The 18,508-nt window shown below is 38.8% G+C and overlaps 1 protein-coding gene across 6 annotated transcripts in view; it reads right to left on the bottom strand.

Annotated features, from left to right (window-relative positions):
• The window catches only part of TENM2 (teneurin transmembrane protein 2), a 900,957-nt gene that overhangs the window by 560,804 nt on the left and 321,645 nt on the right, over nucleotides 1-18,508 (bottom strand). For all 6 annotated transcript variants that reach the window (XM_017825633.1, XM_017825634.1, XM_017825631.1 and 3 more), the window contains one exon: nucleotides 3,835-3,943. The gene's annotated coding sequence lies outside the window, so the exon portion shown is untranslated. The remainder of the gene's footprint in view (nucleotides 1-3,834; nucleotides 3,944-18,508) is intronic.

Below are 18,508 nucleotides of genomic sequence, written 5' to 3'. Positions count from 1 at the left end.
ATTCAATCTCTCATCTGCTCATGCAGGACTTAAGAAATGACAGTGCTCCATCTATTTCCTCACATCAAATCTCATGTTTTAAAGAATGCTGCCAAATAAATTTCTCTCCCTAAGGCCAATGTGTGGGCATATATCTTGATAAATATAAAGCCACTCCTAAAAGTAAATAGGTTAAACCCCATTAATATTCTACTAAACTCCAAAACAAGGACAAAAACATACAGAAATATTATCTCTTCTTCTTTAAAATATGCTTTAGTAAAACTAGTATTGGTGATATGGCATAATCTAAAAAGCATGGACATCACCTTAATTCTACTTCTGTAATCATCACATTAATGATTCCTTTTAATTGCATATATATCCTTTCTCTTTCATCATGCTGAAATATGCTGATAATTCCAGGAACTGTCTATTCTACTGTATCTATTTAGAAAAAAAAATTAAAACAATTTTCTGGTGCATTTTTTTTCTTATTTGGGATGCAGATTTTAGCCTTGGGGTGAGGAATGGGAGGACAATACTTTAGCAATACTGATTTATTGGTTAGTTTATAATTTAGAGTCATTTACTCTAAGTAAGTAACAGGATGGTAACTTGCCTTTGCTGCCAAAATAGTTTTTTTAGGAGAAAAATCAATAGCAGAAGATATGTTGGTTTTGTGGTTCCATTTCTGAGTGCTAATATTTTACTTATCAAATTCTGGTTGCGAGTTTGTTATTTAGGAAATAAAAGATACAAATACTGAAAAACATATTTTCTATACTTTTCTTCCCTTTCAAAATAATTGCAAACTAATAAATCAAACATAGTAGAGGCATGCAAGTCTGACAGTAACAAAAGGGCTATTTCAGCAATATTCTCAAGTAGTTTTGGCTATTCATACCAATGGAAGTTTACAGAAGGTTTACAAACCACACAGAATACGCTGTTTTATTCAAGCAGCCCTAAAAATGCCAAAAAAATTTGCATCCTCCAGACCCAGGACTAAGAAGAGCACACAAGCTGGCAATGATTGAGAGGCTGTTTTCTTCCCACTCCTGCAGAAAAAGGGAATTTACTATCAAGATACAGAGAGTCAAGAAACTGAATCCTCCCTTGAGGAGAAGTCCAGGAAGGCTTTGTTCAAGAAGTTAAACTTTCTTTTTCTTTAAGGTAGTTACTTTCCAAAGGCTTTGATCCACCGATGGGATGATAGCAGCCTTTGTTGAAAGGAAAATAAATAAAAGCCCAAAACAAAGAGCAAACCTAACAACACATGGTGAATATTGATGTCACAATCCTGGCCCCTGAGGAACACAGAAGATGCTGGAGGGAAATGAGTCTCAATATTTGTTTGGGAATTGATGGTGAGTCTCTGTCAGTTGTATAAAGAAGAACAAATCGAGAGGCAGAAACAGGCGCTGCTCAAAGGCTGGGCAAACCACACAGAAAGGAAGTTACCAGCACCTCCTCACCACAGCAGCAAATCCACAGGGACACAAGTTTGAGGAGTGAAATAAAGAATGGACAGTACTGGCTCAACAATGTGAAGTCCAGTGCAGCACCTACAACAAGCTGAAAACAGGAGACGTCACCAGCACCCAGAACAGAGCCCAGGGCAAATTCCCAACCCCAAACCTAAGGAAAATTCACTGTGGCATGTGAAGACTGAACATCTCCCCAAACCCCCAAAATGAAGCCCCAAATTCATTGCCATAACATACTCCATGTGATCTTGTGGTGCTTCTGTTCTTCCCCTGTCCTAGGGGTCTGTGAGGACTCCTCTCTAAGCTGGAGGAACTGGTGGAACTCCACGGCTGGGGAAGGAAAGTTCTGCTCCTCACAAACATCACAAAGCTTCCAGCCTGTGCCTCACCCAGATCCAATCCAGAGTAAACTCCCACAGCCACACCATAGGAACCAATAAGAAAATTTTTTTTCTTCTATACCTGCAAACCCTTGCAGGCCTCAACATTTTCCAGCACAATGCAAATAAGCAATATACAGGATCTAGCCACCGGATGGAAAGGTTTAAGTGGGCACATTCCCAACCTTAATTACTGCAGGGAATTATGCACTGGGTTTCACACTCAGCTTTGCTCCTGACCTGCTGTCTGACCCTGGGAGATCACTCGGGGTTGTTTTAAAAAACAGGCAGCAAAAACAAACAAACCAAGACCACAGCAGGGGATTTGAGATTGAGCTATCAGGTGTTTTGAAATTTTCACCCAGGACCTACTTCTGCAACCTCTCCCTGACAAACTGCTGTTGAGATACAGAGCAAAAGTGAGAGCTTCTGGACCAGTATCTTTTATCACCCAGTGTTTGTCTTCCAGGAATTTTGTGTGAGATGTACTTGTCAGTCTGTTCTTTAACTATTTGAAGATGGGCTGTGAAGATCCCTTAAAACAAACACATGAACACCTACATAGAGCATACACAAATAACATATACAGAGAATATATAGATACATTTATAATAGTCAAAACAATTTTCAGGAATCCTCTCTCTCATATTTCTGATTATACAGAACTCGCAGAAAACTGCCATGAAACTCAGACTTGTAAAACAGTAAAAATAAATGGAAAAAACTCCATAATCCCACCAGATTTTCTCTCTCAGTATGAAGAATTACTTAACCAGAAGTGCTTCAGTATTTCTCGTTTTAATTTTCTTACACTACATAAATTGTGAAAATTTAAAGATTCAAACTCTTAGAGTGATTTACTTGATAAGTATGGAGCATAGATCTTAATGGTCTAAAATCTGAAGAAATACAGTCCTGGAGACAGAAATTAACCTTCCAGTAGAAAATATGGAATAAAAACCAACTGACTCACTGCAAACAATGCAGAACAATGTGCAAGTGAAACAATTCCTTCGGAATTTGGTGCTTCCCATATCTAGACCCCACAATTTTTCCAAGTGAAATAATACAAAATGTTAAAGACATCTTTTAAATCTAGTTGGTTTAATGTAACAAAAGGCACAATCTGGGAGTAGCCTCCTAAGAAATACTGCCACTGAATTAAATTATTTGAATAAGAATTCTCAGGTGTATCACAGAAAAATTGTACTTGGTAAAATTTAAATCCACAAGAGAAGAAAAAGCTCAAAATTTTAAATTTATTTTTTTTTTTATTTTCTTATGAGAATCTATCAACAGAAGGTTTTGTTTCCTTCACTCGAGCTACTTCTAAGCAAGACACCCTATTTCCACTGCTGGACACATTGGGCTAAGTGTGGTACTGTATATAATTACATTAATCCCCAGAGCATAAGTACAACAGTAATTAAATTATAGGGTGTCTTGTGAGCATTCTGACCAGCAGCTACAGACACCACAAAAGAACAGATAATCTAAAAGTTTCTTCTCTTTCTTTATCTTCTCTCTGCACAGCATATATTATGCATACACAGATTCAGAACTTCATGATATGCAGCCAATCCTACAGACTAAATAGTTTTTGTTGTGTTCAGAATCTGAATAAAAGGTCCATTTGAGCGAAGAAAAATTTCCTTTGATGCCAGGAGCAATAAATTCCTAACATCCTCATTTGATCCTGAATTTGTCAGGATGGGCAACTCCTGCAAATGAGCATCCAGGCAGGTAGGAATAAAAAGCATATTTCTCTAAGTGAAACCTTCCGAAGTAATTCAGTCGGGCTGGAAAAGACTGAAGTAGATTCTGTAAAGGAAAAGTGCTGAGACAAATTGCTTTCCTCTACAAAACCACTTTCCTGCAGAGATCTTCCTAGGCACTTTTCAAGCATAGATGGAACCACTTCGGTCGACAATATAAACACATCTCTGAGCCAAACAACACACAAAGCCGAAGTTGTGAGTACTCACCGAATGGGGAGGTCTCAAACGCTGTTTCCCGGTTGTTACGGGTGGTGTCTTTAGCTCATCAGGGGAGAGGGAATTCTTAGTGCAGTGGGCAATGAAAAGCAAGAAGGATCTGTCAGAGAGAAAAAAAGTACAGCTTTCAGAAAAAAATTAGCTGTAAAATCCTAGTAATAAGCAAAGATTTAACAGTGTTTTGGTACTCATCTCTCAGTTTTTAACTACAAAAGGGCCACACAACCTACCCACATTAGGATGTAAGAAATCATCTTCTAGATGTATCCTTCCTCCTCCCTGTCCCAAATGCAAACACTCAAGCAATGAGATTTGATAGATTGGCAATTTGATTTTTATGCTGCTAAAAGTAGCAAATAAGAAGGGACCATGTCCTCCCTACACAATTCCCAAAGATGGAATTGTGATCATGATGATCTTGAACAGTATTCTTCAAAACTTTTGCATCAAGGCATTTTTAACTCTGGTTATCTTTATTATGAAAAGTTGAATTTAAATTACTCTTAGACGTCATCACTTGCCAGACCTCCTGTTGCTTCCCCTGTCAGTTTTTTCTTTTCTTTCTCAGTATGCAATACTTTCTACTACCTGTTGATTCCCACGTTTTCTTCAGCATTTTCATTATCCTCCAAAGTATTTTATGGAAAAACAAATATTACTTAACATGTCCACAGCCTTAGCAACTGATTTATTTTTCACCTGGTCACTGAAATGATCCAGGTAGAGCCAAAAGTACTTGTAAGATGACTTGGAAAAAAATGTAGGTTACACCTTGCCTTCAGAAACTGAACAATAAGAAATAATGGTGAAGAAGTGATTGGTTGTGCTGCCAAAGATATTCAAATAGTTGATAGCCACCCACTCAAAAAAATACAAAATCCCCACAGGCTGGAGGTGGGAACAGACAAGTTAACCACCAATACCAGAGCCAAATGTTTCATAAATACATACAAAAACCTATAAAGACAAGCTAATGCTTTTCACTGCTATGCAAGAAACTTTTAAGCTATTTTCTTTTAACGTTGAGAGCATTTAACACTGCTAGCTTTATCCATTTCTTTCACTGAATTTAAATTAATGGTACTTATTTTTGGTTAAAAAAGAAGCTTGATGTACTGGCACTACTTAACTGCGGAGGTTTATCTCCCTGGAAATGAATAGGCACAATTGTATTTCAAGCCAACAGCTTTCCATAAAGCATCAATTATTGAAATAAGACAAAGAATTCAATACACATTGTACATTAGTATCATGTAAAATCTTTAAGGCCACAATCCTGGCATAAGATTTTCTAAGAATATGAATCAATGGGAAAAAAAACCCAGTGCTTTTAATGCACAAATATAAAAGCTGAAATACAGATAACCTCACTAATTAGGGCTTGGAATGCAGCCTTTACTTTCATAATCTCCTTATTTTCACTATTATTCTTACTTTCTTTTGTGCAATCCTATCAACCTATGCCTCAGTGCAAATTACACTTCTAATACACACCTCCTGCTTTGGTAATTCTGTGCCATTCACAGTATTTGCTTATAATTGTTAATTCCTTTATGCCTTCCCTGTTTGTATACCACAGTTTCAGGAACTGCTGAATTTGGAATAGGAAAATCCTCAAGAGCAGCATCAGGTTACAGAGATAGAGACACCGATAAGCTACCAAGAAGAAGGATAAGTAATTTGTGAGAGCTAAAAATCCACCTGATGCAAAAACATCTTTAATCCTCAGGAAAGGCCACCTTTCGTAGGCTCTTAAAACTGATCATGGGGAGCTGTTGGTTAACAGAAAGACATGTGGCCACTCACAGCTAAAACTGAGAAGTATTTTGGCTTTGAATACCAAAATAACTGAAGCACATGGTGCTCCTGCTCAGGCTCAGCCACAGCACAGGCTCTGCTCAGCCAGGAGGGGACAGGTCCTGCCCCCATCCCACTCATCCCTTGGCCACCGTGCTGCTGGAATAGCATCTTCCCATGGAGCAACATGCAGGGAAGAGACAACAGATCATGGAAAAATGACTTGAAAAAGAAGACTCAAGTAAGAACAGAGTTTTTCAAACTCATAGGAGATGTAAAAGCATATGATTGGTCTTTCTCCTTTGACACTGCAAAGAAAGTGCAGTAGAGTTAAATTCCAGTTTTCAGTTTTTGCTTTTGTCTGTTTTCCATTACGAGGTCCAAAGAGAGATGAAACAGTCTAGCTTTAACTGAATTAAAAACCACCAACAAACCAAACAAAAAACCATTCTAAAATCCTTGTACTAAATTAATAAAGAAAAAAATCAAAACAGGTTTCATGTTTCATCGCAGGGTTTTCAATAAGCTACTTGTTACCAAGACTGACTAAAAATGCCATTTAACAAGTTCTGGTTTTTTTTGACTTGATGTGCCTTTCTTGTAAGAGAGCAGGTGAGAAGTGTTTGCAAACATCTACCAGCATTTACAAATAAGCCAAAGCAAGCAAGAGAAGAAGCAAACCAGAGGGAATGAAGTTATTCCTTTCAGACATCTCTAAAAATAATATTGGATTCTTTAAAAATAATTTCAGCAGATACTACACAACCAGCATAAAAATGGAGTGCACTATCTCTCAGAAGAGAAGGCACATCCCATGGAGTGGCCTGTCACTGATATTAAGCATTTCTGGAGTCTGACAGAATGCCTCTTAATTTACCAGCATCTCTTGATGAGAGATGGTTCATATTTTGGCTATTTCATCAGTGTTAAGACCCACAGCAGCAAAGCACCGAGCACCACTACAAAGAGGGTTAAATAAATGGAAAGCAAGGTTGCAAATTACTTTGAGTGCCACTGGAATAACTGATATCAAAATCCATAAATTTGCTACATGCAGCAAGATCTGGTCCTTTTGAGTAATCTGCCAGGACTACTGAGATGGTATCTACGAGCAGTCAGACACTTAAAAACTTTGAGAGAGGATTTGGCACACTTGATGCTGTTGCATGTCTCGCCCTTGGTAATGATTAATTAATGAGTCGTGTTTCTTAGATGAAGGTTATAGATTACACACACAGTAATGACAGAAATGGAATATCACAGCTCCAAGCCTATAACAGCCAGGGAGCAGCAAAATCTGCATGACACAGACAATTTGTCCTGGTCGGTACATATTTTATGTTGTATTTTATTCGTAGTATTTTTAATTTTTATTCTTTTTTAAGTCAGTGAATCATTTAGTGCAAGGTACTCACCCACAGAGCTTCACTAAATCAATTCCCTGCTCATTTTTGACACTGCTGGCCCCAGGCCAGGCAGCCTCCCTGACTCACCCCTGCTGCTGCACAGCACCAACCACTCCACGTTCACCGCTCCTGAGAGCTGCTATTCCTGTTTAATTGGCTGAGATCTTGGCACGAGAGGACTGGAAAAGTGTTTGTTTGTGAACACCATGTGCCCAATTTTCCCTGCACTTAGCATTACACAGCACTTTGTGTGCTACAGGGCAGCTCTGGTGCCTTCAGCTGCGAGCTGAGAGGGATAAGCAATTTTACATATCAAGGTTCCCAGTAAAACAAGGGACAAGTAAGCATTTACTCACTTGTAAGTAAGTACACCACAGCATATTCAATGGAGGAATCCATCACCATACAGGCAGATTCGGGACACAGCAATTCCAGTTTGCCTGAGCCCTCAAGGCTGCAGCCACGTGAGCACATCAGTGGCAGGGACACATCAGCTGTGTGTGCAGGGTAAGGAGGCAACACTGCAACCACAGGCAGTGAGCTCCTTCCCTGGGCAACTGCCTTTCTAGTTCTGCAACATCCCCCTCTCCTGAGCCAGGACAGGAGCTGATGTGGTTACCCAATGAACCTGACTGGGTACATGACCAAAATAATCCCATTTCTTTAGTCTCTTCCTGCCAGAGTTTCAGTCTGCATCAGTTCTTTACTCAGTGCACTGCCATGTGAGTGCACTTGAGGCAGGAATGAGCACTTGGCAATGTCCTGATCAGGTGCTGACAACCGAGGGCAGAACTGCAGTTTATGACAACACAAACCATTCACATATAAGATGATCCCCTGCTGCTTCACTGACTTCACCCCAGCAGCAAAATAAACCACCCCAGCAAACCCACACTACTGATCTTACAAACGCCACCCTGCTTGGCTTCACGAGACTAATCGGTTCTTAGACCACCTCTGATCAAAATACTGCATAAACCAAGGGTTCTGGAGAAAAGATACCATCATGCAACTTCACCCAAAGGCCTGGACAAATTCAAATTAAACATCTGAGTTTTGGCTACTGAGTCCTTGACTTTTTTCACTGCTCCTCCCTCCACCTCCCACTTTTTTCTTTGGCTGCTTGAACAACTGCAATCCAATCTAGCCCATGTTTCAATAAAGACAGATAGATCCTTTCAGAGAGACTACTTGTAAGAAAAGTTGGTATTCAGAAAGCAAAGACATCTAGTACTTTTATGTCAACTCACTCTGTATGTTCAATACAGCTTTTATATTCCATGTATAGGGCTATCATCTGCCAGAAACATATAAATTACTGCTTTATAAAATACCAAACATTCCAACAAATTAGAGAGTATTTAGAATTTATATTTATTTGATACTTAACATAGATGCCAATTACTTAAAGTGATATTGATCAAAACCTAACACCCTTGACAAATAGAAGTAAAACTTTCAAGATATGTCTTTCCTCGTCCTGACATCAATACATATAATGGAAATTAGGTTTATAAGCTTTAGGACAAACTTGAAAGAAAAAAAATATTTCTTCTTCCCATTAGCCAGCAAAAGATATTAGAGTGGTAGATTAACAAATGGAAATTAACTGAATTCTGGACAATGAATAATAATAATAATACAGCTTTTAACAGCCATGAAATTATAAACACAAGGTTTTTCAATATATTACAGCTGTAGAACAAGAAAATGAAATAGAATTATGAAAAATAAGAAATTATAGATTTCTCAAGTATGCAAGTTCTGTACTTGTAATGGTCATATTTCCAGGCTTCTAGCTTAAAAAATTAATCATTTTTTCTAGTTAATAGTAGTAATAGTTGAAGATAGTACTTTAAATTTTTAAGAGAAATATTGCATAAATTCAATAAGAAGGAAATGCAGTCTTAGACAGCAAAAAAAAAAAAATCATGGCAAAAATCTAATAGCACTGTTTGCAAGAAGCAGAGAACAAAAGTTGCAGGTGGATCACAGCTGAATACAAAACCTAATAAACCAATGAAGTAACTTTGCTCACATCTTCAGAGACACAGTAACCTTAATCCAAATAAAAAAGAAAAGCAGTAAAAATCAAAAATATATCAGTCTTGGACATGTCTACTGAAATATGTAATCAGAGGAGCAGGAAGGAAGAACTCAGAAGCTTTAGGGAAGCAGTATGGTCATCCGAACACGAAGGAGACCAGGATTTCACAGAGATATTAAGACTGTTACAATGGAATAACAGTAGAAGTTGGTGCTTAACAAGCACCAGCTGTAGTACCATCCCTGCAGGAAGAAGCCTCTTGTAGCACAGGAATCAGGAGAGCTGACACCAATAAAGCAAAATTATGCTCAGTGAAAACCAACATCATTTACCACCAATGTTGGGTGGTTCATCCATGGCACTGTTACAAAACAGTGTTTTGCATAGATTACAACCCCTGGATAACAAATTTCAAAGATTCTGCCCTGTTTCAGGTTATCAGGAGTTCCTAAAACTGCAAGAGGAAGAACCTGAAAGAAAAAGACCCAAAAAACTCTAGAAGAGAAATGGCTAAACCAAATAGTTTCCTGTGCATTTAAAAAGACAAATTTGAAAGGAAAGTTTATTTGTTTCTTCAAGAACAGGTACAGTGTTTAACACCTACAAATAATATTTCTTGTTTGCAAACAAAACAAAACTAAGGACTGAAGAAGTGTTGGGTAAACAGGAAACATCTAACAATAACCTGGAGATGAGAACAGGAGAATAGTGAAATATTCATTAGTTTCTCAAGAGGAAAAAAAAGGTGTTGGAAGGAGAAAGAAAAATGTCTGAGTAAGATGCATAAAAGGCACTCTGGTGTTGGGCAAGCACAAAACATTCTGGGCTGTGTCCACCACAGCTGGAGAGACCCAGTAAGGCCCCAGTCTGTACAACCAAAGAGAAAACAATCTCTTAATATTGAGTTTTGGTTTAGATTTTCCTTTCAAGTAGCTTAACTGACCAAAACATTAACCATTGCATAAACCTGAGCAATTCCTAGAAGGTGCAAAGTCTTAGTGTATATACATCCAACAAACACTACAGGTAAAAATCTGCCTCCACCAGGTCCAAGGGATTCACTGAAATGATATAAACAAAGAGCCACATAAGTAATAACCAGAGCAAATGAATCAGGAGCTTCACTTGTAAGCATGAAAATAAATTTAAGACTGCATTTACCACTGCTTTACACTGACAGTTTCTGATTAAACAGGGTAAAATAAAACTGAGAAAACAATAAAACTTCCAGTGAAAATGCAAAGCTTCAAAGATGAACATTCGTGGTAACCAGAACCGGCCAGCAAGGGACAGTCACTTCTCAGGGGGAAAATGCAAACATCAGGGCAGGGGGAGAGGGGACAGAACAGGTGGATTATACTGTTGGGCCAAACACAGCTCACCCAAGGATTAGAGGAATGAGGGCTACCAAAAGTGAATGGAATATCAGCAGGAAAGGGAGGAGACCTGTCCCTGTCAGCCCTTTAGCACTGCTGGGAGAGGCAGCTGGCACAGTTATGGCCTGCAACCTTGAATTGTAGAACATCCTGAAAATTAAGTCCTGGTCTTTCCTTCTTTGCATTGCACTAAATACTAACATAGAAGCACCAGAAGCAGCTTTAAACATTGGGAAACATTCTTCAGGGGGGGATGAAGGAAACTGCAACCATTTCACAGCACTGTCACCGGGCACCACTAAAGTACAAGTGTAATTGGGTCTGGATATAAGCAAAGCTTAACGCTCCACTAAATGAAGAACTATTCCAACAATATTTTATGAAAAAATCAATAGTAATTGCAATTCCAACCACTGTCTTTGGATAATCATTATTATTTACAGGCTTACTGAGATAACCAGTATATTGTCTCGTTAAAAGGGATGAATAAAGTTACGCCAGGAGAGTCTCTCTCTCATTCAGAGACAAGTCTGTGCATGTATAAACACACACACACTCCCCTCTATATATGAAGAGCAGCTAAAGTGAGTTACTGAAAGCATGTGCATTGAAACATGGGTGAGAATGCTCTGGTTTTATGTAATCTTGCACATGTATGTATTCCTGTAAGCTTCCCAGACCACCACAATAACAAGAATACCATGATTCATCCCTTTACATTAAGTGGTCAAGGTCCCAGCGTGCTTTGATCAGACCTGGAGAGAACAAGCAGCAGATCAGTGACCACCTCCCCTCCCAAAGCCCCAGGGCAGCACTGCTTCCTCCTCCTCCTGCCCTGGGAGAGCACTGAAAACAGCACTACAACAAACACCACAAGGCACTGAATTTATATCCCTTTGACCAAATCCCACCACTCAGAGGAAAGGACACCACAGAGAAAGCTGCAAGGTATGTTATCCTGACCTTCCTGACTCTTTTCACACAAGAACCAGGAGACATCAAACAGAACTAGCAGTACTCTGGTTCAAAACACTCTTTTTTTTCTTTCTTCTCCTCTCCTTAAAAAAGGTGGTTCTTTACACAGCAAATGCACATTTGTTAGGGAGTGCTGGGGAGGCCACAGGTTTACAGGGATTTAAGCAAAGGCAAGAAAGATCCTCAGAGAACCCCACTGAGGTGTCCCAAGCTGCCAGGGCCACATCCAGCTCTGGAAGTCCCAGGTCCAAAAGGGCTGTGAGCCTGGGAAGGACTAAGTGGCATTTCAGTTATGATTGTCCCTTGTCCTGTCCCCAGGAATTCACTTACAGCCATCGATCTGAACCACGACAGCCTGGCTTGTATCTCTTGTTCCTTCTGGCATCTCTCTACCCCCAGACAGAGACAGAAAAGAATTGTTTGGCTTGATAACTACCAGCTCATTTTGATAATGCAATGCCTTCTGCACTGGCAAATGAAGACAAGAAGTTATATTTTCACCTTTCCCCAAGCTATTAATGCAATCCCAGAATAGCAGTGCATCAAAGTCTACATATTACCTAACTTATTTAGACCCACAAGATGGGGTGATTCAGAGACACAGAATCCAGTCACAGCACTAAAAAACGGGCATAATGAGGTGCTAATCTCCTTCAGCAAACAGCAAATACAAAAAAACCCAAACCTGCAAAGTTCATCACTGCTTTTTACCCTTTGATGATTTTAGTGGATCCCTGTTCTTCAATCACAGGTTGCAGACACTGTTTCACAAAGTGTCACAAACACCACACATTTTGGAGAACTGCTTGACCTGTGACTGTATTCTCTGCTGCACACACAATTAGTCACCCATTAACAGCAGCCACTGCTGAGGAGCAGTGCAGCACCTTGGTGCTCACACATTGCTCCTAATGAGCAGAAAACACACTTTGCACTCGACTGTATTGTTAGGAAGTGTGAAAAACTAGAAGGAATTTTTCACTCCTCTATATTTATCCATATTTGAAATATCTAAATATGGTTGGAAACTACCTTTAATCCCCTCTCCCCCCATTGTACCTTGTGCTCTAACATAACTACTGTAATGAAAATTTCCCATCTTTAAGTGTAGCACTGCTCTAATAAAACAGTGGCATAAAAACTCACGGTTGGTTAATTTGTGACACAAAATAAAAGGCCAACTGAGTGGCAAGCCAGAGCTGTCATCTGAAATTAGGGCATACAACAACCCTAATGTGATCTGAAATTCAGATTTATATTAGGCCTCATTAAGCAGTTTAGAGAAATTTGTGCATCTTTTTACTGGGTCTTTTTATGTAATTACTTGTACAGAATTATGTACATAAATAAAAATAAAGTCTTTTGAAATCATTAAATATTTTAATATTATATTTTTCAAGTCCTACCATCTCTGAGCTATGAAAGTGGAAAAGGCAAGAGCCTGCATGGTTAATTAAAAATCCCAAACAACAAAACTATGATAAAAAAAAATCTGTCAGATGTATCAGATATTCCTTACAAAATTATTTCAAAGTAAGCAGTCCCAAATATTAAGAGAATTAAGCAGCGCTTTGCCAGTTGTCTTTAAGGTAAGGGTTATTTTTGTCATAAGGCTGAAGCCAACTTTCTTTTACAAACTGTAGATTAAAGGCACATTTGCTTTTTCTATGTAGTTTCTGTTAATTATTGTCCTCACCTCTTACAAGACCTGTCAACTCCTTAGCTCAGGGCCTTGATACAACCCAGCAATAAAACGTGCCATGTGTAAATGCTTGTGGCTTATCAATAGTCCCTCATTTACTGAAATAATTTTATTGGTTCATTAGTCCCTAAAAAGCCACACACACATTCTTCACCAGCATCCAACTACTGACTGTAGTTTATTCATCTGCAACATTTCTATTCAGTATATTTATACGGTAACTGTTACAGTCCAAAAATCTCTTTTAATAAAAAAGAAGTATTTCTCAAGATAGTTGTTTGGGGTTTGTTGTTTTTTTGTTCGGTTGGTTGGTTTGCCATTTGCTTTTTTTTAATATACCTTTGGGAAAGCACCACAAAGAGAAAACTTGATATCCAGCAGGAGATTTGGTGTAATTCTTCTGCTCCCAGCTGTCTCTCTCACTCTGCACTGAGCAAACAGGACAATTTTAAAACCTGCAGGTGTTTTCATTAAATACATATTGATAAAACATACTGTGCACGCTTTCATTTTTGCAAAACCCAGAAAAGACTCAATGCACCAAGTGAGCTTAAAGGCCTCAGTGGAGAGCATTGGTATTTGAATACTGAATACTGGATAGCACCTAAGTGAGCATAAATACACTTAGACAGGATTTTCAAGTATTAAAAGCTAAGACAGTGAATCTATACATAGCCACTGAATAAAGTGGAGCTTAAAAGGACACTGATTGCTCCTGGCTTTTCTAACTTAATAATAGGCAAGAAGTTCGAACAGCTTCCACTTTACAATGAAAATGGTCACCTTAAATGTCCATACCTACAAGAGCAGGTCAACTCTAGGTTGTAAACCACTGGAAAATACCACTGGTACCTAAATTTCAAAGCACGGAATTTCAAACGACCTTCTGAAAAATACTCGGTTTATAAAAGAATACCATGAGCTGCACCTACCTAGGTGTTCAGTAATCCAAAACAAATACTTCTGATGTAAAAAAGGATGATGTACAAAGTGCAAAATTTCATAAGCATAATGGTTAGCCATTTGTAACATGAGGAAAAAAAAAATTCCAGCATAGTACCTTATGTAGCTATGGCTAATGAAATCTGCTGGGTTTAAGATATTTTAAAATATTTGCTACATTATCATGCTACTTGCAAAGAATCCCCATGAAACCAGCTTGAGGACAGGCTGCCACCCAACTTGTATTCTCACACAGTGATGCTCAGCTCTCAGATTTTTACACCTTTTCCTGCTTTTACCAGAAAAGCAAATGTTCACACGTAGGCTATTACTCAGAACTGTGGGGTTTTTTTCTCAAGTAACAATCTTTATTCTCCGACATTTACTCCTTATTAGTATGTTGGTCAAACTACATTCAGGCCCCATTTGTGAATCAACCCCTCTGCTGTGTACTAGGAGGTATGAGGAGAAGCTGAGAGCTGGAGCTGCAAGGGAGGCTCAGGCAGATCTGCCCCATGGGCACCTGAAGAGAGGGGACACTTGAACAGAGCCCCCTGACAGGACAAGAAGAAACAGGCACAGAGAGACAGAACATTCCAGATAAACCCTGCTTCTCAGTACAGGTGTCCCAACACTGGAACAGGTCACTCAGAGAGGTTGTGGTGTCTCCATCTGTGGAGATACTCAAAATCCAACTGGACATACTCAGCTAGAACTCCAGAAGGACTCTGAAAGAAGGAGGAATTGGTAGGACTCCAGAAGTTCCTTCCAGGCTTGTACATTCCACTATTATTTAAATATCATTTATAAGCTATAACTGTGCAATCTGTTTTTTTTTTTTTTATTACTGAAGCTGAAAACTTTCAGTATTTCTCTTCCACTTTTCGGTGTGCTTAAATAATCATTCCACACTGTCCTCAGGTGCAAGATTTACAAGTTATTAAGTTGCATCCATGCCCTTAAAAAATAATAAGGGGCTAAGCACTTCTTTCCTGATCTGTGCTTGCTTTCTGTCCAGTTAACAGCATCATTACAAGGGTGGTAACCATTGCACTGAGCAATGGAGCAACAAGAAAGCAGGATAGAGAAAGAGCAGCAGTTTAGCAAAAACAAATCAAAGTTAATCTAACAAAGACCAATCACTGGAACAAAGTGGAAGGAATAAAGACACACTTTTAATACCTCTTGATCCATTTCTATGAAATCTAACAGAGGGCAGTCACCTTGAAGATATTAAATTCCCCTGAGCGCTGAGAAAAATCTGTCAGATAGTAAAACAAGGGACTTGAATTATCATCACCTCTGAGATATCTGAGACTAATAACTTGAGCTGAGCAGCTCCCACTCAGCACCCCGGGCACCCTGGACCAGGCAGAAGAACTGCTGATGTGATGGGGGCTGGAGGAACCTGTGGAAGGGATTGCAGGAAGATTTAAAGGATAGAGGAAAACAGGAATTGGCATTACAGGGCAAACAGGACAAGGGAAAGATCACATGAAATATGAGCAGAGAGCAGCTAGTTATCCTTCTGGTGGGAGAGCTGCTGAGGGGATCAGGGATGGAGGACAGAAATCTGCAAGCAGTGAAGCTTCACTAGTTCCACTTATCACAGAAAAAGTTGTTTTCAGGAAAGTATTTTGGTTTGTTGTTTGCCTTACAAGGATGAACAGGTGTCTTAATATACTCTGCATGTGGAGTAACAGAGGAACAGCCAATACCGAGAGCACTCTGTTCAGGCTCAATTTATAAATGGAAAAGTGATTCTGCATTCAACAGGAAGGATAAAAACGGTATCCTGCTGTTCACAGTGGGAGACAGAATTTAAATATCCTGTAATATAATTTGGTACATCACCACATGTCAGGCTTGACTATCCTCACTTACACCAGTAAGCTCTTACACAAGAATAAATCTTTTCAATCCAAGGCAGTAACTTCTGATTTACACCAAGGCAAACGAAAGAGCATGAGGAGCTTCTTATCATAACATTTGTCATCTACATTTGTTAAATGCATTAATGGCAGATATAATCATATGTTAGTATTGCATTACAAGATAACAATATTGGCACTGGGTTGAAAGGGGAACTAAATTGCAATTTGGTATTAAGTCATTTACATCAGCATCCGCAAAAATCAGTTAATAGGTTGTAGTGTTCTCCAATTTCAGTTGCTTTTTAATTAAAAGAATAAATCAAATCACAACTAACAAGAAATTAGAAGCACCACGGTGGGGGGAAAAGGTTTTTTCAAGAATGGCTTTAACATACACAATTATGTTCAATTTTAGATGATACAAGGTTACAACAAAGGTATCATTTGTCTCAGTAAAGTCATACCTTAAAGTATATGGGGAATGTTTTTTCTCTTTCAGTTCCCAAATTCTTCCACTGTACAGCAGGGTTTGGCCACAAACAGTTTGTAGAAGACAGTGCCAACAAAGCAACAACCACAATGGAAACACCCCTTGCCTAAGTGGTTCTCACAAGCATTAAAGAAAAAATAAATTCCATTTCTAATCCAAGATCGTCAGTTTAGAGGGATTCGGGCTCTGGCCCGGAGCACAATTCTCATTGTCAAGCTGAAGTGCCCTCTGCTGGCCCCACACTCACCAGAGGGACACACTTCCAGATTCCTTCGCTCACACATCTGCTGTGTCACTTCTTTTAAAAAGGAAACTTCATTACAAGAGGGCTCACAGACTCCTACAAGGACACCTAATTCGACTGTTGAAAAATACTGTGCTTTTTACACCAACAGGAAATTAGGGAAAATTATAAAGGGGGTTTTGACTTTGCACCAAGAATTGAAACTCTGTTGGCTTTGCTCAGATGCTCGAATTCTGTGGATAGAACAAGAGAACAACCAAACTGGTGAACCAATGCTAAGGAACATCAAGAGAGCAGGTAGCTGCAAAGACAAAATAGAAGATGAAATGTATAAGAAAAGACTGCAGAAGAGATTCAAAAGACTCGAGATGAGAGAGCATACAAAATCCAGCCATGAAATAAGTAAGGCATTTTCATTTGGCTAAATTGGATTTCAGCCCTGAACTAAACTAGGATGATGAAGTCAGATTTCTCCAGTCAGGAGATGGGTAGGTCATCCTTTATTTCTCCTTCTGAACCTTCTCTAAATCTACAGAAGCCTATATACTCGAGAGCTGCTTCCTTTGATTCCCTTAAGCTTTGCAGCAATCCAGTTCTTCAGAAGCTCAGCAGGGGTAACAGAAGACTGGTCTATCTTTGAGGAAGGAGGACAATTTCAGTCAAAGAATATTATTTATGTGAAGCAGCAATAAACTCCTGAGAGATACCTGCCTAGACTTGAGAAAGAACAAATTACCCCCAAGCTGCTCCATCTTTTCCTGCTCTTACCTTGCCATTTAGATCCTTCACAAGGAAAACCTCACAGAGAAACGTTTTTTCTCTCCATTAAAGATTACAAGCCAAAAACGTGTTGGTTTTTTTTTTTTTCAGGTGAGGTGTTTCTCTAGTGGAGATGAACAGGACTGAGGGCAGTAAGAAGAATCAGAACCACAATTAAAACTTAAAATTGATCTTAGGCTGCCCTTATAAATCTTTCATTATTCTTACCATTAGCATTAGTTAGTCTTCTATAATAAAACAAATATCATCCTCAAAAAGGCAGGTAATGAGTTTTCATGCTTGCTAACTGAAAGACCTGATAAAGGATACTAAGCATTAAGATGCATCCAGATCATTAAGTCTTTGTCTTCAAAGAATTTTCATCATTAGCCAGTTGCTTTTCATAGAAATTCTAGATGCATGTAAAAAAAAAACAAAAAACCATTTAATTCGCTTCCCATTATCATAAACTCCAAGCACTAGAAAAAACTAACTTTCTGTGTCTTGCTAAATCTAATGTAGTTTCAGGATTATTAGGATCAATCTTCTAGTGCATTACACGAACTTTAGTGGCATCAATTAAAAAGCAGGGGAGGAATAATCAGGCTTACTTGGTTTAGGCAGCACAGAGTCACTGGCACTCAAGCACATGCCAACAGTTGCAAGTTTTCTGGAACAGAAACTTATCTCACCATCTCTGATGCTACTGTACTAGAAATCCGTTTTTTAGAAGTGCAGTCTATTTCATAGCCATAAAAACAAAAAAACTATTATATCTACATAGGTAAGTGACCTGGAAATAATTAAAAGATGAATAGGTACCACTCTTTCTTCTGCTCAATTTAGGCATGATCATAACAAAACCACTCGTTTTAGTTCTGCTTTTCTAGCAATAGGTGGCACTGTCAAATACCAGTTGCATAAGCATTTCTTGTGCACCATATCATTCTATAGTCAAGTGGAACATCTGCAGGGAAATGTGGCTAAAGTTATTTTCCTTTCTGCTTCCCCGAAACAGGACAGAGATTACATCTTGCAGTTGTTTCATTTCCT

This window comes from Lepidothrix coronata, unplaced genomic scaffold, assembly GCF_001604755.1.
Source record: "Lepidothrix coronata isolate B3197 unplaced genomic scaffold, Lepidothrix_coronata-1.0 Scaffold121, whole genome shotgun sequence".
Taxonomy (NCBI): domain Eukaryota; kingdom Metazoa; phylum Chordata; class Aves; order Passeriformes; family Pipridae; genus Lepidothrix; species Lepidothrix coronata.
This window is presented reverse-complemented; position numbering and strand designations above follow the sequence as displayed.